The sequence below is a fragment of the Haematobia irritans genome, chromosome 2 (assembly GCF_050003625.1).
Source record: "Haematobia irritans isolate KBUSLIRL chromosome 2, ASM5000362v1, whole genome shotgun sequence".
In the NCBI taxonomy this organism is placed as follows: Eukaryota; Metazoa; Arthropoda; class Insecta; order Diptera; family Muscidae; genus Haematobia; species Haematobia irritans.
The window spans coordinates 229,033,813-229,059,632 of record NC_134398.1 but is presented as its reverse complement, the minus strand read 5'-3'; the positions used below and the strand labels follow the sequence as shown (position 1 = coordinate 229,059,632).

General features: G+C 33.2%; 2 long non-coding RNA genes across 2 annotated transcripts in view; one reads left to right on the top strand and one right to left on the bottom strand.

Moving 5' to 3' along the window:
- On the top strand, positions 1-24,890 carry LOC142227278 (uncharacterized). Its single transcript, XR_012719817.1, has 3 exons — positions 1-137; positions 10,836-10,928; positions 24,319-24,890. It is a non-coding gene; the product is annotated as an uncharacterized LOC142227278 (long non-coding RNA).
- The window catches only part of LOC142227279 (uncharacterized), a 41,660-nt gene continuing 30,528 nt past the window's right edge, over positions 14,689-25,820 (bottom strand). The window contains exon 2 of the long non-coding RNA XR_012719818.1: positions 14,689-15,216. This is a non-coding gene — a long non-coding RNA (uncharacterized LOC142227279). The remainder of the gene's footprint in view (positions 15,217-25,820) is intronic.

The window sequence follows — 25,820 nt, the reverse complement described above, 5'->3', positions numbered from 1 at the left end:
CTCGCTTGTTGTTGCATTTTTATATTGTGTGCAAAGATTAACAATGATGTTGTTGTAATCATTCATTCTGGTTAAACAATTCGAAAAAAAAACAGAAACTAAAAATTCATTGTCAGGCGTTTGGTTGCATAGGCCAGGTAAGTAAGTAATTCTGACCATGTTATTATTGTCTGTTTGCCTTGTTTTTGTTTTTCTCGAAAATTTCTCACAAACAATTATTGTTATTGTTGCTTGTTGTTGTTATTGTTGCTTGCAATCTCTTGGAACAACTCCAAGACTAGAAATAGTAACAACAACAACTACTGATATTGCTGCTATCTCTGTAGTGATGTTGACGTTTTGACGCCGTTATTGTAACAGCTCTGCCAATGACGACTTCAATGGCATCAACAATCAACCGCCTGATAAGTTCTAATTGTTGTTGATGTGAAACCCCTTGGGCCGGGGGAGGGTGACTACTTGTCGTGATCTTTGAAATCGCCTGCACCGAAATGTTAAACTTTTTCACCTTTCTTCAAGAAAATAAATTTTAATTTGATCTTTTCATCAGATTTGATCAAATTGATCATTTCTAAGATTCAGTAGGTATTTATCGGCCCCTAATACTGAGATATACTTATTATTTATCTCGTTTCAACCCTATGGTATAGTGACTGTAATAGTACTAGTCATATGACAATTTAGGCCACTAACGCGGCAGAATTTTTACAATGCAGGGATTTGTCACGAAAATGTTTTAAAAATCTTGGGATGAAGCTTGATTTTTTCCTATCTTTTTATATTTGTCTCTCACTCTCACTCTCTCATGATTACGATGATGAGTTACCAATACAAGTTGGATTTGTTGCCAATTCTTAAAATTAAAATAACAGCGACCATTGTCATATTTATGTTCTTTGTTGAATCGAAAAAGAATTATGATTAAAAACCGTCTCTACGTCGTAAAATTTTTTCATAATCTTTGATAGGGGGTAGGGGGGAAAATGTTTCAAAAATGTTAGGTTGAGACTTAATTTCTCCCTAACATTTTATGGTTCTCTCTCTCATGATCAGTGTTACCAATGTAACAAGTCGGATTTGTTTGCCAATTCTTAAACTTAAGATAACAACGACCATTGTGCTCTTTGGGTTCTTTGTAGAATCGAAAATGAATTGTGAATAAACACCGTCTCTACAATTTTTTAATAATCTTTGATAGGGGGTAGGGTAAATTGAGACTTAGGGCGTTTTCGATTCGCAAAAAATATGTTGCCTTGGTGGTGTTTTTCCCTAATTGACATTTCGTCCAAATGATAGTGTAATTCTACAGTTTTTGTTAATTTATAATATTGTGAGGTATAAAGGATCCAAAATCTATGGCAGTGTCCTTTATATGTTGCAATGAATTTCGAGAATGTTGCACCTTTTTTCCCAATCGAAATAGCCATTAATTACTTCCTATAATTTTATATTTCTCTCTCTCTCTCTCTCTCTTATGGTAAGAGTTGCCAATACAGATTGAATTTGTTGCCAATTCTTAAACTTAAAATAACAGCGACCACTATCATGTTTGTGTTCCTTGTAGAATCGAATATGAATAAACACTATCCCGACAATTTTTAATGTCCTTTATTAGGAAAAAAAGGAAATTTGCAAACAGTATCAATCCATACTGGACAATATGGATGTCTTTTAGAGAACATTTTTGTTATGGCTTAAACAAATAGCCTATGCAATTTGGGTTCCTAATGTAGATGTTTAAATAATGAATTCTGACTTGAGGAGAGTTTTCTATCATAAATGGGGTTTTCTTATTTCTTTTCTCATGTAAATTACGGCATATTTGGCACAGAACTTTAGATCTAAGTGGATTGAACAATCTATTCTTCGTTACCGGCTATTGAGGAACTAATCGTGTTTCGAAGAACTCCATTATCTATACAAATTAGCAATCCCAATATAATTAGTATTATTATTTGCTGACGTCAGTATTTTTCCAATGCCCAATTCTAATCAGCTCTTTTCAGATTTTTTATTTGACTTCAAACAATCTCATCTCGGTATTTTCTGCATTTAATGCTAACAAATAATTGGCTATAATTTCAGGCGAAAAAACCCCTCTCCCTTTCAAATTGTTATTTGCATTCATTTGGGGCGTGGTTGTTGTTGTACTGACTGTTTCCTATCATTCAAAGGCAAAAATGAAACTATCAAATGACAAAGAGAATCTATGGTCACGGGAAAATCGTTACACAAAAAAAAAAAAAAACGAAAATTATTTCTACTCGAGAAAAAAATATGGTCATCGTTGACATCGACCACATTTACAGAATAGAGAATGGAATTTAATGACATCTGTCTCGGTCGCATAACATTTGGTTTAGGAGTCCTCTACTCACCTGATCATGTGGAGGCTATCATCATAGCTCAATTCCATTGAATGCATTCGCAACTGAAATCACATATAAAAAAAGCAGCAAATCGCAGATGACAAAAAACAAACGAACCTGCCATGATTTTACCAAACAAAACGAAACAAACCCAAAATCGATAAAAAAAATTTGTTACGAATAAAAAAAAGAACGTTTAAGCACAACTTTGACTTTGAACAACAACTGTCATTTGAGGTAAAATTAATAACAATTTCTGTTCTCTCTCTGTTGGCAATTCACATTAATGGCCGGTATGGCTATTGCTGGTTGGTTAAGTGGTTAGAGATGCCATTGCGGATACGGTGAAATCTGTGTAATGGAAAACTATTAATATTTGGAATTCCAAATTCTTTTTGGGATTCGTTTTTACAATTTCCATATTATATCAACAATTTAAACATTTTTGAATATTCCAAAATTTATATTTGCACAAAAAACCTTGAAAACACAAAATTTAATTTTGAGGAAATTTTCTCTTTATGAAAAACGAAATATCAGAGAATTCATGTTGGGAATTGAGACATGTTTGCCGCGGAGAGGGACAGGTCATCTAATTGTTATTTATCTATAATGAGTATTATTAGAGAAATTTTGAGAGGACGTTTGGAACGAGAGGGTGTCCAAATTTTAAAGGTGAATCTGACGTTTGGTGTAAATCTAAAGGTGGGTACTGTGTTCGGCTTCTTCGCCGAAAACTGCCTTATTTTCTTTAACACATTTTTAAATCAATTTATTTCACAAAGAAAAAAATATTTCAAAATCATTGCTTTTTAACTTTTCCATCCAAATTTTGGCAGGATTTGAGAAACTTATAATTACTTCTATATTTGAAAGCAATTCCACCTTAACAATGTTTAAATGTTGTGGACTCAAATTTATATTGGAATATCGAATGTTATTTCAATACACTGAGAATAGAGTTTTATTTTCTGAGGAACGAAATTTTAGACAAACGAAATTATCTTTTAACGTTAAAAAGCATTCTTTAAATACAAATAAGAAATATTGTTTCACTGATTGTCACAAATTCGGAATTTCGTTTGCATAAACTTTCGTTCCGGAGGATATTAATTTTTTCCTTATGTGTAGTTTTTTTCTGTTCAATAATTTATTAACTTGTCCTTTTTTCCGTAAATTGCTATAGTTTCCAATTCACGAAATCTCCGTGGATATCCCTATTGAAGTTTTTATTCTACCAGTGATTTTGTCGTTGTCGTAAATAATTATTCTGTTGTTTAAAGTTTCGTTTTTTTTTTTTTAATTTTGATTTTAAGGCTGTTGTTATTCAATAAAAACGTTGTTGTCACAGCGTGAATAGCCACGAGGTCGCAATAAGCATTAATTGGTCCATCAAAAGTATAATATAAAATTGTTAAAAATCCATGGATCCAAAAACAATAAATATATAGTTAAGCCTAGTGTTGCGTAAATGGTGACATAGGGGTTTTACTAAAAAAATACATATAAAAAATATTGATATCATTCATTTGTTTATGCGATATTTCATTATTTTAGCTTTTTTCCTTAAGCTATTGGGAGATGGTATGCGGTGTTGTAGTTTTTTTCGTTTTTGTTTATACAAGAAACACCGACATGAAAATGATCCCTGTTAAAATTGGCAACAATTATCGCATATACACAAAGCCCATTGAGAAAAAATTAGTGTGATTTCCTCTTTTTATTGAGAGAGCAAATGTTAAGATGACGGTGAGAGTAAAGAATATAAAATGATAAAAGCGAATCAGCTACGAAAAAATACTTTTCTAAACTAGAGAGGGAGTTTTTTATCTTTATAAAAGCAGTGAATTAAATCCACTAACCCTAGAACACTAATCCAGGCCTGCGAGGCAATCTTTCGAATTCTCTCTTATTTTCTTATTAACCCTTAAGTGCGCAAGAACACCGATTCCTCCAAAAAAATATATTATATCCAAAATTGTTAAAAAAGAACAGTTTGCTTTTTTCAAAATTTTGTTTTTTTGTTTTTTTTTTTTTGCTAAAATAGTGGTTGTATCTTAAAAGATACAGTGCGAATTAAACTAAGTTTCTGCACTCAGAGAAGTAATATGATCACCTCAACCATATTTCAAGAGCACCATTTTATTTTTGGAAGGGGATCATGTAACATGTTTGCGGCAACCATGGTTTCTTCTCAAACCATGTCTATTTTTGCCGAGAAAACAACATTATTGCGACAAGAGTACTTCTTGATCACCGTCTAAAAATAACATTTTTGGGGTGATGATATTTCTTCTCTGCGTGTGGTTGCCGAAGAACTTCCAGGATTTAGCTCTTCTACGAGGCGTCATATTAACATAACTTTTTTGGGTCTTATTTCCCAAGCCTTTCCGGTTGGTTTCTGGCCTAGCTATTTTAAATCATGTATAACAATGGTCGTAGTATTAAATGCTACAAAATGTCAATCTAAAATAATTATCATATAACAGAGTTATCATAATTTTCTCCCAATATTAAAAACGATTACGGCAATCACAAATTGGTTCTTAATTGTTTTTCTCCCATTCGACTTTCGTATTTTCTTGTTCTTGTAATCACCCCACTGTGCATTTAACGATGGAAGTAATTGTGTGGTATTATCTGAAAAAATCCCAACCCTTTTTTTTGTTAATTAATGATTTCATCCAATAAAACTTCAGTAAGGCTTATTAAGTGCTAAAATTGTCATTGCAATTGGTAGAAAAGTAACTCAGGCAGGCAACACACACACGTCCATTAGCTAGGCATTACCGCAAACCGCAGGTATAGCCTCATACCACAACTGTAGCAACGAATTGAGCTTCTTTTCTAGTCTGTTGTTTTTTTTTTGGGTTAGTTTAAACGACAGGCCAGCCATATGCTCTAAATGTTGTATTTGTCGTTGTTGTTGTTGTAATTGTTCTATGGAAATTATTTTTGCAATTGAATTGAAACTCAAACCCCGAACAAAAATAACCAAATAAAGCTTAAATCGAATTCTCGCACATACTATTGCTTCAAAAACTGCAAGGAGGTTGTGGGGGGAGGATCGATGTGGGGTGTAAAACAATTTTCAAGTTCAAATTACATTTGGACAAAACGACGACACGAAAGCAGCGCTTTAGTTAGAGAGTCACACAGGCAGGCTGGCTCGCGGTTTGCCTGGTTGTCTCACTGACCTATGGATCAACAGATCGACTGAAATAGTCGACAGAAATTACATATGGCACAAAAGTGTATGAGAGAGTAGTATGCTCACTCTATTGTGCTACAGGGTAGACATCAGTGTTTTGGCGGTGGCTCTGCTCTATGGTGTTGTAATTGTAAGGCTTACGTAATCTCTTTACATCCCCAGAGAAGAGTCCAATTCCTACGCTCTTCTGCTTTGTGGTGGCTTGGTGTACAGTGGATTTTAGTTAAGAGAAAAAGGTGAACATTTACAATTGACAATAATTTCTTAACGCAGGATCTCTTTAATGAGGAATTCTAATTGAGATTGAATTGAAGTCCAAGGGTTTCCTGATTGTTTCCATTATAATAAAAACAATCATTGTTATACAAACATTATTATACGAAATAAAAATAAGATTAAGGGTTTTTAGTCATCATCACTTGACTGAGCTATGCTCAAACTTTTTTAAAATTCCTCTCGTAGGCCGTGAGCATCCTTATGTATCATATATTTGTGCCGAAATAATAATCTAAGGGTGGCCGAAATAAAAAAAACTGAATATCGTCGGTGTTGTAATCTAATGTCGTCTTTCTGACATGAGAACATTTGTTCTACAAATTTTTAAAGTTGAAAAATCAAAAAGTGGACTGAAATATTAAACTTAGATTAGGTTGAAAAATTTCTCTTTTAAAATTTTGAAAAAAAGTTGAAAACTCGGAAATATTTTTTTCCAAAACTTTCAAAAGTTGAAATCTCCAAAATTCGATTTGTTTAAATTTTCAACTTTTAAATGATCATAAGATTTATATAAAATATTGGTTGATGTTGAAAAATGTATGTGTGCAATTTTCATGCATTCACAATAGTGCTAACACCAAAAGGTAAACATACAATTGCTCTCTCGTTCACTCTCTACCACACACTTACTCACTTACTTTAAATATACGATTACTTTTTCCACCATTTATTTTTCTTTTGCCCACTGTACATTATGCAATTAAATAAGACTTAGAATTTGTGTTTGAATTTTACCGAAAAGAAACTATAGAAAAAAACAAACAGAGCACTCAAACACTTAACCAAAGCCACTCTGACATTGTGACATAGAGACTTAGAGACCGACATGACATTCTCTTCTTCCTCTTCTCGTCTCTAACACAATGAAATATTGTTGGACTTGAGCATTCTCAAAATGAAAACGAAACACGAATATTTGCGGTTTCGAAAATGCCTCAATGGAGGAAAATGTTCAAAATTCGAATAAAACAAAAAAAAAAAAAACAGACCAACAAAAAGCTCCATAAAAAAGTGCTAATGTAACTTTTCCACTCTATAGAACAACGGAAAACGTTTGTTTCAAATTGCCATTCGTTGGACGCCTGATACGTGCCATACGTTGGTTATAACGTTGCTGCTGTTATTCCTCGAATGTGGGTTGGCATATTGTAGCCAAGTACTCAAATGTTGTGTCATCATGGATGACTTTGTGACTTTGGCAGGTTGTCACTGTACCCATTGACCCACGTCCCTCCTTCTGCCCATAAGGCATCGAGCAAGTGCATTGAGTAGTTTATCTAACAATAAAACCCGGCTATATTCTCATACCTTGAATCATGGGAATTGGATTGCATTCCATTAGCACAGAAATCTTTATTGGTGGTCGAAGTTATTAGATCGCCAATCATTGGGGTCATCAGAAAATACCATAGAGCTTAACCACTATATATTCCCTGCGAAAACAATATTTTCTCAAAGCAATGACATGAAATTAATAAACCACTTGATACTATTGGGGAATATACAGGGTTATCATGAGTTACGAGACTGTTCTATGTCTCGAACATTTACTTTCATTGTCATATTTACTATTTTCCTTTTTACGTTTTTATTCCTTATTGTTAAATACCTGAATTATCATTTTGTTTTACATTCATTCATTATTATTTGTCTTACTTTCCCAATTTTTCCTATCATTTACCCCCACTTTGTCACCTCATCACTTGTTCCCCACTTAGCTTTCTCTCCATCATTCTCTCTCTCTCTCTCTCTCTTTGTATAAATACTCTGACCCTTATAATTGTAATCCCTTTTATCACTTTTTTAATACCGTTACAATTTCTGAAATATTATTTAAATTTAACTTTTAGTAGTTAGTTCTGTTCCAACATTCCCATGATAAACATTTAATAAATTGGTTTAAAAACTTTAAATGAATTTTTACGTAAAACTTAAAATTACATAAGTTGCGGTAAAAATAGGGTCACCGAAGAAATTACCTCCTATTTAACCGAATTTCTCAAGCCAACATAGCAGAATGATTTTTGAAATGACTAGTACCACGAAAATTATATGCATGTTAGAATCCAATTAATTGAAATGGTTTTTCGTTATATAAGCTATTTTCATGCGTAAATTAAATTTCATGATTTTAAAGATCATACACGCAAAGAAAAAAAAACGTTTGGAAAACGTGTACCGAAAACGTTTTTCTTTTGTTAGAGTTTTTTGAATTGCTTCCAAAATTTTAAACTTTTATCACCAAAAAAATTCGTTTGTTACAAAATTTTTATTTTTTCAATAAAAAATGTTATTTTTGAAACAACAACACAGTCCATTTCGTTTATATCAAACACTGTTCTTTTCTCACTTTAGGTCTTTAATAAGCCACATTTTACAGATCAAAATTTAATATACTACAATGGAATGTTGAACATTTTTTCGGAATCTTCCGAACATATCTGGAATATATGTAAAAAAAAAAAAAAAAAAACTTTGGTCGAAGCAGGGATCGAACCCACGACCCTTGGCATGCAAGTCGGACGTAGCAACCACTGCACCACGGTGACAAACTAAATGTTTGTTTCTGTTAAATAAACTTTGTTTATTCGGTTCGTGGGCGCCGCAAGCTATGCTATATAAATATAACTTATATGGATATTTATCTATTGATGACCATAACAGGTACATAGCCCAGTGGTTAGTGTGTTGGCTTACAAAGTGCATGGTCCGCGGTTCGATTCTCCGTCCAGGCGAAAGGTAAAAAAAATTTTAAAAATTTATAAAATCGTATAATTTCTTCTACATTGTTGGTATTACAGGAAAAGGTGTTAAGAACTAAAAACATCGTGGATGTGAGAAAGATGTGAGGGAAAATGCAATTAGCAAGAAAACAATGTTTTTTTCTTTTGAGTTTGTCCTTATGAAATTGTTTTTACATCCTGGAAAAGAATAAACGTTTATCACAAAAAGTATATACTTTTCTCCAAAATACACTTCCTTACAGCGAAAAGCAAATGAGAAACGAACTTTGTTTGTCTAAAATTTCGTTTGGGAGGAAAGAATTATTTTTTTGCGTGTAAGATTTCTATGAATCCATTGATATTAAAAATGTATGAGCGTCTTTTTCATTCATTCACAATAGTCCCACCACCAATAGGTAAACATATCACAACACTCTCTTTTACTCTCTACCACAGACTTACTCATCCAATCATTGAAACCACAAAAATAAGCTCAAATTGACATGGATCAACCATCTCTCTTAATCTATGATTTAACAAAAGGGTGGTTAAAATTTCAAGGGCCGATGTTGATATTGAATAAAACACAAACTATTTAGGAAGTTATTGTAATTTTTTTTATTATTATATATTGGTATTACTCAATTATGTATGGAACAAAATATCGGCCAAATGGGAGCCGCGACCTCGGTGGCACACCTTCATCCGATGGTCCAAATTTTCGATAACGCTGAGGCATAATGGAGGTTCTATGTCGTTAATGTGCCGAATTATCTCATTATCGACATACACCTTTTCTTTCAAATAACTCTAAAGAAAAAAGTCCAACGGTGTCAAATCACGTGATCTTGGCGGCCAATTGACATCGCCATTACGTGAGATAACACGGCCATTGAATTTGTTGCGCAAAAGAACCATTGTTTCGTTAGCTGTGTGGCAAGTGGCACCGTCCTGCTGAAATCACATATCGTCCACATCCATATCTTCCAATTCGGGCCATAAAAAGTTCGTTATCATCTCACGATAGCGAACACCATTCACAGTAACTGCCTGACCGGCCTCATTTTGGAAAAAATACGGTCCGATGATGCCGCCAGCCCATAAACCGCACCAAACAGTCACTCTTTGTGGGTGCATTGGTTTTTCGACTATCACTCTTGGATTCTCATTCGCCCAAATGCGGCAATTCTGTTTATTGACGAATCCACTGAGGTGAAAATGTGCCTCATCACTGAAGATGATTTTCTTCGAAAATTGATCATCCACTGTTGCCATTTCTTGGAACCATTCTGCCCATTCACGACGTCCATGGTTCAAATTGAGTAAGTCTGAAATAGAGAAATGCCAAATAAAAAAACTTGGCGTTTAAGTGTGGTTCATATTCAACATCGGCCCTTACAATTTAACCACCCTTTATTTCAAAGTAGCTCTTGTTGAGTATTGACTACTACCACGGAATTTACAAGCATGTTATAATAGAATTATTTGAAATGGTTTTCGATATCTAAGCCAACATATCATTGCTCTCGGTAAGACTGTATTACGTATATGTCGTACAGGAAACTCTAAATCCGCGACGGGCATCGATTTCGGTACTCATTTTTTATGTTTTTGCTTGAGCGTTGGGGTTGTCGATATCTGCGCGGGGGTTGGGTTCATTTTTTCCCGATTTTTAGAAAATTTTAAATTCGCAGATAACATAAATGGTGGTCATGTGCCAAAGAACTGGCTCCAGAAGTAGTCTCCACTTTCATAAAAATAATCATTAAATGATTTCAGTGATCATATCTAAATCTGTCTTCTTCCGCCTAATGTATTTGCAGAGGTAACGAGAATATCCATAATAATGTAAAACAATAAAATTTAAACTTAATTTGTTTTTAATTATTTCTTAACTTACAGCAATTTCCTAGATACCCCTATTATGTGGGTGGGGATTTTTCCTTAACAATGCGGCGATTAGAGTGCAATGTCTCCATAGTAATCGAAAGAAGGAAAAAAATACAGTGATAGCAAAACATTGACTAGTCATCATTTCTTGTGACTTTGATCGACTCAAAACCCTAATCAATATTCCATTCATTCTTTACTTTGGACAAATAGCGTTCTTTGTTTTAGAATTTTTTTCCAGTTTTGTTGTTTTTTTCATATTAACATTCATTCATTTATGTATGTTTTTGTGTTATGAGTAATTTTCTGTTGATTTTTTTATTGGAACTTCTGTTGTAATTTTGTCGTGTAATTATTTTATTTTAGCTACTTGCAAACACTCGAACTGTTATTCTGGGCTTCCTGTGATACAAATCAAAGAAAACCAAATGAAAGTAATTTGTGTGAATCCATGTGAATGTAAGTTCTGGTAAATATATCGGCGTAATTAGTTTTGTTTTTTTTTTTGCGAAGAATAAAAGTTGTGATTTAATTACATGATCACGTCTTTGCTCAGTGCCGATTAATGATGAAATCGTATTGCGGTCTACCTACCTTATTATCTGACATACGGACGGATTGTTTACATTGAATAGTGGCATGTATGGATTATAAAATTGGTTCAATGTATTTGCCTTTCTCGGAAGCAATTGTAGCTCAAAATGACTAATACCACGGAAATTATAAGCATGTTTTAATCCAATTAATTGAAATGGTTTGGTGGCCGATATCTAGCTCTTTTCATGCGTAAATTAAATATTTACGATTTTAAAGATCATAAGATATGTATTAAAAATTCACCAATGTGGTATCACTATGGACTGAATAGTCTAAGTGAGCCTGATACATCGGGCTGCCACCTAACCTAACCTAATGAATTAAAAATTGATCGACAATATTGAAATTAAAACATAATGTATAAGGCTAAATTCCATTCATCCACAATAGTGCTAACTCCAATTGGTAAACATATCATTACACTTTCTCTCTATCTCATTTTACTACTTACCACACATTCACCAAACACTTACTCACCCAAAAACTATTCCAATTGCAAAGTAGATCTTATGGAGTATAACTATTTTAAAATTGTAATACTATAGATATGTATGATTTTAAATATCATAAGATTTATATAAAATATTGGTTAATATTAAAAAAATATATGAGTGTCATTTTCATAGTGTTAACACCAATAGGTAAACATATCATTACTCTCTCTCTCTCTCCCTCTACTTCTCTCTGTACCACACACTTGCTCACCCAACAATTACAACTACGAGTACTGCAATGTAGGCTCTTATGGAGAAATGATAACATTAATGTGAGTAAAAACCACCATAGCGAATAACTATATGCCCATATTACTGATATGCAGTATGGAAAACTCAAAATGCGCCACGGCTAATCAAAGTGTCATGAAATTAATGTAGTGTTGCCAATGCTCAACTCATGTTTTGTCATGTAATTTTTACGTTAGGGAATATTAGGAAGCAGGTTATTGCTGTATTTCATGGTCCGAAAAAATCGAATTCTACACTGGATAAGAATTAGACACTGTTGTCTTTGTGACCACAGTGTGGCAGATTTAAAAGCAACAAAATGTCGGATATAACATAAAACTTTTGAATCAGTTTAGATCTGTTCGAATCGGTTACCTTTGGACAAAGTATGGCCTTCAAACGGCCGCCAAAGCCATTACATGCTGCGTGGTAGTCTGTGGTACTTTGGGCCATTCCCGTCCAAGAGTCATTATGAGATGATCGATACTTTGGTATTTTTTTTTTTATTACCAACCTTACCTTCCAAATGAAGCGAGGGACCTAATTTTTAGGTAATTCTTGGTCGATGGCTATTGAATTCTGGTGGCGAATCGAAGATGTAAAGTTAAAGCTGATCTCTTTAGCAAGTAATACTCAAATTATCAATATTCCTCTATCAAAAGAGGAAATAACCAAAATTGGCTGCTTGTCAACCACTTGTCGTTTAACAAAAAAAAATATATATATATGAAAAAAAACTCCCAAAAACACTGTAAAGAACCGTTCCTTGTATAGGAAGCCACACATAAGACAAAAACTATGTGGGTTTTTTGTATGTCAATAAATTATCTGACTACTTTTAGTCGTCATCACGAACGCTTCTGCATACAAGTTTTTGGCCAACTTTATTACAAAGCAAAAAAGAAGCAACAATAAAAAACCCGCTTAATTGAAAAGGAAGCATTCAAATGCAAGAGAACCGTAAAAAAGGAGTCAGTCAATAAAGCTGTGAATTTTATATTAAGACAAGTTCCAAAAATATTTTCTTGTAGGCCCTTCTTCTTAGCTGCAGGCAACTAAAAATGTTGTTAACCTTGTGGTAGGTTCACTTGGACATGGATGGATGGTTGTTGCTGGGATTAAATGTGGTCGAAGTGTGTTTTGGTTTGTTTTGTCTTTCTCGTAGAAACGATTACCCAAAACCAAATATTCCACTTCTTTGCTTCCTTAATTCTGTTTTTTTGTGTATTTTTCCTTGCCTCCTCTTTTGAGGCTTGAACTAAATTAAATGATTGGATGGGATTTTAATTGTAGTTAAGCTACTTCTTGTGTATCTGCATCTCAAAGTTAGTGGAAAAAAACCATGCTTCTGGCGAGAATAGTTCATATTTTACGACAATTCCAATAATAAGGATAACACTAAGCAACACGAAAATTCTAAATATATATGCTGGAGAAAAAAGCTATATCTGAGAAAAAATTTATAAACTCTAAAACAGAAAGGTCAGGGTATTATAACCTAGATCTCCGTGCCGATGATTTCCATGAGGTTGTTGTCATATCAGTTTTCTGGGATTCAGAAGGTGTAATCTACTGCCTTGACCTCGAGAAGGGCAAAGCGATATTAAGACAGTAATAACTGGACCGATTCGACTCTGGAAAATGAAAAAGCAACAAAAAAGTGACCTTTTACCTTGATAGATGCATCGACACACACACCCCCTGCTCGCCCTGATCAAATTGAACTACAAACTGGTTGGCTCCCTGCAACCTTTTTCGTTTCTACACCGTTGAGACTTTCAAAAAGAGTGGCCAAAATAATGTAATTCCTTACAAAAGATGGCACATTAGTTAAAAAAAGTGGCCTACATTTTAAAACAGAGAAAATGCAAATTAAATGCTTTTTTATATACTTAATTTTTAGAATGTACAAAGTGGCACACATATGTAATCTCACATAGTGTTAACACTGGGCACAAAATATCTGTTGAATGAATGTGTGAGAGCCAATTTCTTTCATAGGTATGTATATCATTACTCTCTCTTTCTTTCTACTACACTGTTATTCACAAACCAATTATGTTTCACCAACTACAAAGTAACTCTTAATGTAATCGCATACAATGTTAACACAGAACAGAAATATCAGTTGAATGAATGTGTGAGAACCGATGCCATTCTTTCACAATAGTGTTAACATCATAGGTGAATATATCATTACTTTCTCTTTCCCTCTACAACATTCTTACTCTCCCACCAATTATACCCTTTAGAAAGTAACTCTTACAGAGATAATATTAAAGTGTGTAAACACAACACAATAAGTCGTATGATAAACTCAAAATGGACTAATCTAATGCCTTGTCGTGATCAAAAACAATAAACTCTAGGAAGATAGGAAATTGGCTACATGTATGGAACTAACATGGTCTTGCCAAGGCAATATGTTGACACTAAATTGGAACACATATAAGTCGAATGAAGAGGCCGTCACAAATGGAATTCAGATTTTTGTGGGAAATAATTTGTTTTTTGATCTAGGATGCATAATTAAGGATATATGAGCAAAATATTTTGTTTTATAACAAAAAAAATCGATTTTACGTTCTTCTTCAAGAAAACCGAATGATGCACCAATATTTAGAGAATCACTGAGTATGAGGAGACTATGTTGGAGAATAAATCGCTACTTTACGTTAGTTAAATGAACTAAAAAAGGGGAAACTTATGTACAATTGAAGCATAAATTCGTGTCTCCCACAAAATAGTTTCTTAAAATTTATAAATCTTACCAATAATGCGCCCATCATTGACTTCGTATGGTACTAAAGACATTTTTGTAATTTTTAACTCCAATTGTTTTCCTTCAATTACGAAATGTTTTTTAACAAGCGAAAGAAAAAAAATATGTCCAATAATTTTTCTTGAATATGTAGAAAAATATTTATTTATTTTTGTGAAATCGGCATGTAAATTATAATACAATTTAGTTAAAATCTTCTAAAATTAACCTAAATTCTTTAATATTATCCAAAATTAGCCTAAATTTTTTAATATTATCCAAAATGTTTCTTCTTGGTTGGTTCATTGTGTTTTGAGCGTAATAAATCCCCACTTTTACATCTTTTTTGTAGTCCAAGTACTTAAGGCACCTTTCTTGTAAGGCATTAGTTTAGTTACGGCTACCCAATATTCACACTCTTACTCTGTTGTGAATCACCCTGTAAAAGCTTGATTTTTTGATGTTATTGTTGTAGTTAAATGTAAATTGTGCAATCATTAATGAGATCTATAAAATGCTATTTTTTATTTCCATCCACCAAAGACTGACCATGTTCTGGTGTCATCTCCATAGAATTTCAAATGCATCGTTGCATCGGTGATTTATTATGGCAATAGAGAGCTGGGTTGCGTATACGAATGGCCAGAGACACTTTCATGAGAATCTGTAAAGGAAAAAATGTAGTAAAATAATTTTTACACTCAGAGAAGGAATTTTGGTGACATGGAAGAATGATAAAAGGATTCAGTTTAACGAAGGAGAGCGAATAATTGTAACTCTGTTATATGTTAATTTATTTCGGGGAAGTGATCTATTTTATCTGCTACTACTTTTTGCTGGTACACTTTTCTGCTTGAGAGCACCATGATTTTTGAAGAAAACTGACTACAAATACATATCCGATCACACCCGTAATTTTGAAATGAAGGTAGCAAAAAATGTTAAAAGAGTGGCATTTATTGGCTCATTAAAAAATAATAACGTTGCATGACAAATGTGACACATCGGTAACATTGATAATAGAGAAATTCACCACCTGTCGTATCGCAATGTATAAGAAAGTCCGAGTGTATGTGTAACAAAGGGCAACGATCATACCTAACATAACACAACCTAAGGCATCAATTAAGTTTGTTTAAGCAACGCTGAGATAGCAATTTGTTGTTGCCTACTCACAGAGTTACCAAACCTAAGTCATAGCAATGACTTTTAACCTCTTCATTTAACTTTAAGAGACTTCTACCTATTAGGGGGAATCTCATATAACACCATAGACCAATAAAGGTGTAGACGCCACAAGCAAAATTAACAGTGCTGTTATTTGCCTATGTAAAACGCTAATTTACTCACATACATACACTTTTGAGGGGTCTCAATACCCCTGCTATTTTCCATTTAGATTAATGTGTAGAATTTTTCTGAGTGTAGACATCATTGAATAAATATGTTAATAGACCAGAGGCTCCACAACTCTATGAGAGAGTATAACAAGTATGAGAACCTAGCCTAGCCTCTAACCATGAATTTGCCTGGATGTTATTTGCATTGATGATTACATTTGACGAGGGTGTTGTTAGGGGGCGACATTTTCCGATTTTGTCGATGGGGCATGGGGTGATGAATGCTCTGTTCTTATAGCTACTGCGAGTGAGTTGTAAAATAATTTGCTCTAATTTATTTTCATGGTCATTGATTCTGAAAAAAGAACAGAAAACAAATAAACACAACTAAATCGACAACAGATTGCATTGGAAATGAAAACTTGCAAAAAATAAAATAAGAAACGCAATCTGAAAAATGAGAAAAAATATGTATTTAGCATCCATGCAACAATAATCGCCAAGAATTCTAAACTACCATATTTGTGTGTTAATTCCAGATGCTTATACACATGATTAGGTTCTGTTTGTTTTTTGCCAGAGGTGGTGGGTATTTTGTGGTAAATTATCGAAAGGCCTCTTATGAAATTTAAATACTCTCGAAAATCGTTTCTTTTCTCCTAAAATAAATTCTCTTTAATTGTGGGAGATATTTCACTTTAGAGCCAAATAAAAGCTGTAGAGGACAAACTATGGCACTCTCAGATAGAAAAACCTTGCTAGTGAAACCATTTTAATCATAAAAAGATTAAAACATAATTTTCATGATTAATAATATTCTTGGGAAAACTTTCTCCTTCAGAATGCAACATCTTACAACGATCTTATTCGAATTCTGGCTAAAATGACATGAAAATTGCGAAAATGTTCTACGCAAATATTGAGTATAATGTCCAAAAAAATATCGGATAACCACCGAAAATGATTGCAATTATAATATTTTTTTTGCAATGTTCTTTTTTCAAATAGAACATTGCAACAATCTAAAAAAAATTAATTGCCTCTTTGGAAGCACATTTTAAGGCCCTTTCATTTCCCGATATGTTTCCCCACTACAACTTACACTTCCCAGTGAAGTGATTTACAACGACATTTTGAGCATCGACGCCACCATCATTATGGGTACCACAAATCAACACCATCGTCATAGGCATCAGCATCGCTGACAACGTTGTTATTTTATTTTCATCTACAAGGTGTTAACGAGATGTGTTAATAACACCAATGCCACCACGAAAACCATGTAAAAAACATACTTCCAAATAACCTCCAAAGTAAACGACTTGATGTAACAAGGGGGAATGAAGGTGGAAAATATTCCATTATGTAACTTAAATTTTTAGCACTACTAAGGAGTGCTCAGGGAGATACCCAGTATATATGGACGAGTTTAATCCGTAATCGAAAGAAATTCAATGTATACTTTTATGTCAGACTAAGAACATATACCCAATCTCTTACTGAGAATATATAGACACTGTAGTCGACAATAGGTCGACATGAACTGATACAGCGCCATCTCCGTATATTTCATTAAGTTCATTTGTGCTTGAGGGATTTTCTTCCTTTTTTATTTTCTTTTTTTTTTTAATTTTTTTTTTTTCACTTATCTTTGATTAGTGTTAACCTTCATTCATAACATAACATAAAGCATAAAATATCACCACACCGAATGTATTGAAGAGAGAATCTCATCACATTTGGTATTATATTGAGTAAGTGAAGTTTATTTCACCACCGCTCAACTTAGCTATCCCTCATACCATGACTCTAACACAGAGACTCGTAACCTAACTTGCTGAACAGCGAATCTCACCACATTTCGTAACAACAATCGCTAGTGTTATTTACTTCTTCTATCCTTCATAACATTAGTCTTAACACAGAGACTCGTAGTACTAGTAGTACATCTGAGAAATTTGCCACTTTTTAGATGCCAGTAGAAATAGGTCTCTACCACATTTCGTGTTAAAAATAAAATTCTTACATCATAAAAAAAACCTCTTTCTCTTTAACCTCTCTTGGCTTTATCTTAACACCGATATTTGAAATACACTATGCTCCACATTAAAACCATTGGCATGGGCAAATACCATTCATGTTCTGGAGGTCATATAAAATTGCTTTTTAGTTTTGTAATTTTGCATTTTAGCATAAAATTAGCACTGTATATTTTGTATAAATTGTTAATGTTTATTTTTAGTGGAAATTAATTAAATTAATCTAGTCCAATGAAAAGGCGAAGTCAACACTACCAACAACTTTTTCGTTTTGGTTTTGTTAATGATTGCGAAGCAATTAAACACTAAATTACATTTTCAAATCACTTTTTTTCGATTCTTTGATTGATTTTTGGGGTGTGATGGTTAATTTGATGATGATCACAAAGCTTGGTTACGATCCAATTAATGTTGTCAACAAAGAAGGTGGAACTAGAGGTGTGCACGTGAGTAATCTTTTACTCACGCTCACGCACACTCACGACGGAAAAATCTTACTCACGCACACTCACGCACGATATTGTTTGGTAGGACTCACGCTCACGCACACTCACGAAGAGAAAATTTGTACTCACGTACACTCACGCACGAAAATGTCGTGACTCACGAAAAATACCGTGACTCACGAAAAATATCGTGACTCACGAAAAATGTCGTGACTCACGAACAATTTTTTGAGTAATTTACCTCAGAGACGCGTCTGAAAACATGAGCATTATTAAAATCGAGAGCGTTATTACATTCTTAACATCCCAGGTGTCACTACAAGTGTAAATGAATTTAACTCTTAAGCGTTTTATGTTGGTGAGCAGGATTATTTTCGTGAGCGTAAATCTTTACTCACGCACACTCATGAACATAATATTTTCGTGACTCACGCTCACGCACAACATTTTGGTTTGTTAATCACGCTCACGCACACTCACGCCGTTGCCATGAGCGTGACTCACGACTCACGCGTGAGTCACGAAAATTTTCGTGAGTCACGACAATTTCGTGTCACGTGCACACCTCTAGGTGGAACATTGTGATTGTTATGTCATCATGAAACTGATATGGTAAAATGGATTAAATATTTAACTCTCTTTATAATGGCGATATAGTGATGGATGCACCCTCACAAAAAATCGCTTCTGTAACATATACTCCCAAACATATTTTGCTTCAAGCATATACATTTTTGGGTATTGCCCAAACATTTATATGTTTGATCTCTACCAATATATAATATGTTTGAAAGCATATTGGTCTAAACAATATATGTTTGGGTAGTCTAAGTTCCAAACATTTTGTATTTTTGCATCCAAATTCAATAATGTTGTCTTCCAAAAAACAATATGTTATTATGTGACCATATAATATGTTTGGAAGCATTTTGCACCCAAAAATATTATATGCTTAAAAAAATTCTCCCAAACAATATTGTGCTCAAAATTTTATCTATTTATTTATATATTTACAATCATAATGAATTATGAAAATAAACAGGTAATATAGGTGCTAACAACATAGGTTTTCGACCTGAATGCTCAAAATTTTGTTTCTGCCCAATTGTATATTCCCCAACATCTTTCTCACTTCCACGAGATTTTTTAGTTCTTAGCACCTTTTTCTGTAATACAAACATTGTAGAAGAAATTATTCAATTTTATGATTTTTTTTATTTTAATTTTACCTTTTGCCGGACGGGGATTCGAACAGCGGACCACACAGTTTGTAAGGATCAAAGAAGTAGCTGATCAATTGCCCAAGGAAAAATAAAATGTTAATTTTGTAATAACAAGCAACAACCACCAACTTAATTCAATATCGCTCCCTGTTAAATAGGGCTCCAAGCTACTAAACACATATATGTTTATAGGCTATTTCTAAATTAATATATGTTTGCATCCAAGCATATTATATTTACAAACATTTTATGTCCCAAACATAATATGTTCTAACATATTAACATATATGTCCCAAACATGTTATGGTAGTTTATGAACATTATATGCTTGCACTCAAAAATATTGTGTTTAAATATTTGTGTTCCAAACATATAATGTTTATAGCCAAACAGTCTTTTTCATCCGTGTGTCTATTTTATTTTATGGGATACGAATTATTTAACTATGTTTAAATTATTTAAATTCAATTTATTATAAAATGTGTTATAGGGAATATAAATCTTATGAAAATTCAACTCACCATTCGACATTTGCTCATTTTATTTGTACTCTCTTTTTATACTCTCAGAGAAAGTAGAGATTGATTTGTCTTATAAAAATCAGAGGAATTAGACGATTTAGGAAAATGTTTATCAAACATTGGATAGATTGATTACATTGGGATAGGAAAAAATATCAACATTGGGTCTTTTATAGTTTATCAGTCAATACCATAGACCAATTAAAATAGAGACATACCTTGATAATTCACCATGGTGTTGTTTATTTGCAGTGCGCAGTCATTCCACTAAATTGCGCAGCCAAGTGACTCAATTTCTTTTTGGAAAACGAGAATTACCGTACAAATCAGTCAATTTGCATTACAAAAAAGATGTGGATGTATAGAATTTTACATGTTTTTCCAATATTTGGTGTTTCATCAAAAGAACAAACGAAAGAAACCAAATTAAAGCCAAATTTAAAAATCACTCAATTGCAGACGAAAAAGAGCCATCTACACGGATGAAAAAGACTGTTTTTCATATGTTTGGATATAAACATTATATGTTTGGAACACAAATTTTTAAACACGATATTTTTGAGTGCAAGCATATAATGTTCATAAACTAGCATAACATGTTTGGGACATATATGTTAATATGTTAGAACATATTATGTTTGGGACATAAAATGTTTGTAAATATAATATGCTTGGATGCAAACATATATTAATTTAGAAATAGCCTATAAACATATATGTGTTTAGTAGCTTGGAGCGCTATTTAACAGGGAGCGATATTGAATTAAGTTGGTGGTTGTTGCTAGTTATTACAAAATTAACATTTTATTTTTCTTTGGGCAATTGATCAGCTACTTCTTTGATCCTTACAAACTGTGTGGTCCGCTGTTCGAATCCCCGTCCGGCAAAAGGTAAAATTAAAATAAAAAAATCATACAATTGAATAATTTCTTCTACAATGTTTGTATTACAGAAAAAGGTGCTAAGAACTAAAAAATCTCGTGGAAGTGAGAAAGATGTGGGGGAATATACAATTGGGCAGAAACAAAATTTTGAGCATTCAGGTCGAAAACCTATGTTGTTAGCACCTATATTACCTGTTTATTTTCATAATTCATTATGATTGTAAATATATAAATAAATAAATAAAATTTTGAGCACAATATTGTTTGGGAGAATTTTTTTTAAGCATATAATATTTTTGGGTGCAAAATGCTTCCAAACATATTATATGTTCACATAATAACATATTGTTTTTTGGAAGACAACATTATTGAATTTGGATGCAAAAATACAAAATGTTTGGAACTTAGACTACCCAAACATATATTGTTTAGACCAATATGCTTTCAAACATATTATATATTGGTAGAGATCAAACATATAAATGTTTGGGCAATACCCAAAAATGTATATGCTTGAAGCAAAATATGTTTGGGAGTATATGTTACAGAAGCGATTTTTTGTGAGCGTGTACGTGTGTAGACAAACTACAGCGATGTGAATTCACTTTCGTTGTCTATACCTTCATTGGTCTATGTCAATACTCAATAACAGCTGTTGAATAATTATGTGTGTGGGTAAGAGAGAGAGAGAAAGATGGAGCAAAAACATGATTTGGTGGCAGTGGAAGCAATATTGTGAATGGATTTTGTTGTGATATAAAGGGTGATTTGTTAAGAGCTTGATAACTTTTTTTTAAAAAAAACGCATAAAATTTGCAAAATCTCATCGGTTCTTTATTTGAAACGTTAGATTGGTCCATGACATTTACTTTTTGAAGATAATTTCATTTAAATGTTGACCGCGGCTGCGTCTTAGGTGGTCCATTCGGAAAGTCCAATTTTGGGCAACTTTTTCGAGCATTTCGGCCGGAATAGCCCGAATTTCTTCGGAAATGTTGTCTTCCAAAGCTGGAATAGTTGCTGGCTTATTTCTGTAGACTTTAGACTTGACGTAGCCCCACAAAAAATAGTCTAAAGGCGTCAAATCGCATGATCTTGGTGGCCAACTTACCGGTCCATTTCTTGAGATGAATTGTTCTCCGAAGTTTTCCCTCAAAATTGCCATAGAATCGCGATCTGTGTGGCATGTAGCGCCATCTTGTTGAAACCACATGTCAACCAAGTTCAGTTCTTCCATTTTTGGCAACAAAAAGTTTGTTAGCATCGAACGATAGCGATCGCCATTCACCGTAACGTTGCGTCCAACAGCATCTTTGAAAAAATACGGTCCAATGATTCCACCAGCGTACAAACCACACCAAACAGTGCATTTTTCGGGATGCATGGGCAGTTCTTGAACGGCTTCTGGTTGCTCTTCACTCCAAATGCGGCAATTTTGCTTATTTACGTAGCCATTCAACCAGAAATGAGCCTCATCGCTGAACAAAATTTGTCGATAAAAAAGCGGATTTTCTGCCAACTTTTCTAGGGCCCATTCACTGAAAATTCGACGTTGTGGCAGATCGTAAGTCTATTCATGATGAAATGTCAAAGCATACTGAGCATCTTTCTCTTTGACACCATGTCTGAAATCCCACGTGATCTGTCAAATACTAATGCATGAAAATCCTAACCTCAAAACCCCCTTTATAAGAGAGAGAATCTGGACAAGAATAGTGATGAGCAGTGGAGATGTATATATCTATGTTCGAGTGGACTGTTCGAATTCAAGCTTGGAGTGCTGAGCCAGACATAATATCTCTCGGAAAGAGTTATAATGGACAAATAGATAAGGAAGTAAAAAGGCGGAATGTTAGATTTTAAGTTTGAGGGTATTTGAGATTTTTATATGTCCTCGCCATTGTAAGGTGTTAATTAAACGGCTAAGTTTTCTTCTTTTACTTGCCATGAAATATTTCAATAATATTTTGACAATTCACAATAAAGCACAATGATCTTAAACCTGGGATTAAATCATCATATTTTGATTATTCAAACGTATCAAAAAAAAAAAATGAAAAGATGTAAGTCTAAACGTGTACGTTTAGACATATTTTATACACGCAAAGAAAAAAAAACGTTTGGAAAACGTGTACCGAAAACGTTTTTCTTTTGTTAGAGTTTTTTGAATTGCTTCGAAAAGTATACACTTTTATCACCAAAAAAATTCATTTGGTACAAAATTTTTATTTTTTCAATAAAAAAAGTTATTTTTGAACCAAAAACACAGTCCATTTCGTTTATCTCAAACACTGTTCTTTTCTGACTTTAGGTCTTTAATAAGACACATTTTAAAGTTCATAGTAAAATTTAATATAGTAGAATGTAATGTTGAACATTTTTTCGGAATCTTTCGACCATCTCTGGAATATATGTAAAAAAAAAAAACAAAAAAAATTTGGTCGAAGCAGGGATCGAACCCACGACCCTTGGCATGCAAGTCGGACGTAGCAACCACTGCACCACGGTGCCCAACTAAATGTATTTTTCTGTTAAATAAACTTTCTTTAATCGGCTCGTGGGATCCGCAAGCTATGCTATATAAATATAACTTATATGGGTAATTGTCTATTGATGACTATAACGGCTACATAGCTCAGTGGATAGTGTGCTGGCTTACAAATTGCATGGTCCGCGGTTCGATTCTCCGTCCAGGCGAAAGGTAAAAAAAATTTAAAATTTATAAAATCGTATAATTTCTTCTTACAGAAAAAGGTACTAAGAAATAAAAAACTTCGTGGAAGTGAGAAAAATGTGAGGGAAAATGCAATTAGCCAGAAAAAAATTTTTTTGAGTTAGTCTTTATGAAATTGTTATTACATCCTGGAAAAGAATATACTTTTCTTCCAAATACACTTCGTTTCAACGAAAAGCAAATGAGAAACGAACTTTGTTTGTCTAAAATTTCGTTTGGGAGGAAAGAATTATTTTTTTGCGTGTAGGCAATTCAAATTTATTAAAAATGTAATTTAAAATTGCTACAAAATAAACCAAATTAAATTATTTAAATTATATTTTATACAATAATTTTTGTACTATAAACTAATACATGTTGTTGTTTGGTGAATAATTGTCCGTGGGTGAAAAAGAGAGAGAGAGCAAAGATATAATTCGTGTTTAGAGAAAGTAAAATTGTTAAATTAAATTATAAAAATGTAATTAAAAATTTCAAAAAAATAATTCCAATTAAATTATTTATATTTTTTATAATATATTTTATGTTTGTGATCTCTAATATCCAACTTGAAGATTTTTGTTTTGACTATTTTTTTAGAATCCATCGTAGCTCTTTTGTAAATCTCTCACCTGCCAGCCCTACCACACAATCACAAATATAAATATGAATGCAGATTGAATTTTGAAAATATTCGCCTTTAAATTCACTGGTATCCAATAACAGGATACCAAAGAAGAAGGCTGGCCCCCAAAGTAGTTACAACTTTTGTCAAATCCCGTTTATGTATGAGCAGATAATTTACGGTTTTCGATGGTCGCTGTCATGTTCTCATTGCATCGTCCCCATGGTTGACAGTGACTAAAGAAGATATTTAATCGAGTTCATCAAGGCCACTGTAATAAAACGAGAAAATAAGATCACCACCATCATAAGCCAGAGGACACAACATTAACTGCAGACTTAGATTAAATTAAATTCTTCATTTATTTTCTCACCACCGCCAGCACCAACCGCATTGCTGCTTGATGATGACGATGGCTAGCCGGCGATTTCTTAAACGAGCATAAAACAAACCAGAAGACAATGATGATGATGATGGCGACAACAAGAGGAAATTTTAGTGATCCGATATTGAAAATGAAATAAATTCTGGTTTTTAGTTTTTGGAAGTTTTGCAGTTCTTAATAGGTGGGGATATAAGGCGGCTTTTTTTTAATCGAAGTAGTGCGTCAACTAGCCAGTTAACCATCCATAGAGAGTATCTTAAGTGGTTGACCTCCAAATTAAAAAAAAAAAATCTACAATTTGCTTTGTATAGCTTCTTTTTTCGGACTTGGACATGTGTGCACAGCACAACAAATAAGGCAACTGAATTGTGTTATGGATCGCTGGGTTTGGACACCTCGTTGATTCTTTTTTTGTTTTGTCTTTTGTTTTGTGCATTTAACCAATTCATGGATTTTGGCTAAAATTGGAAAAGCATTGTTAGTATTTAATAAATTTAAAGTGAAACATATGCGTTGGTCATGCATATGTTTTTTTTTTGTGGAATACATATTAATATGTAGGAATGAATTGAAAGAAAAAACAACCGATATACGGGCGAAAATCATTTACTTCCTTTTTATTGAAAGAAAAGAAATATTTTCGATTTGATCATATTTAAAAAGAAACAAGTAAGTAAAGTAGAAAGTCGGGCGGGCCGACTATATCATACCCTAAACCACCATTACAGAATTAGTAATCATAAGAAAATTAAGGGGTACATGTCTATGGGTGCTTTGTGTCAATCTGACATATTAATAGCCAATGTTGCCAGGGAAAATGTTCGGTTTACCCTACAACGACAAAAAAAAAGTTCCCTACTTTCCCATATTTACATTCCCAAACAATTTTCCCTACTATATTTTTCGTTAAATTTAAAAAATTTTACAAAACAAAAATGGTTCTAAGTACTTTATTATCTTAAAACATGAATATGCAACGTATATAACTTAGAATATAAATTTGTATTACCACCACGGTTGCCACAGTTGGTAGAATTCTTCCCAAATTAGTAATCTTTTTTGTTAAATCTCTATAAAAATAAAATTTTGGAA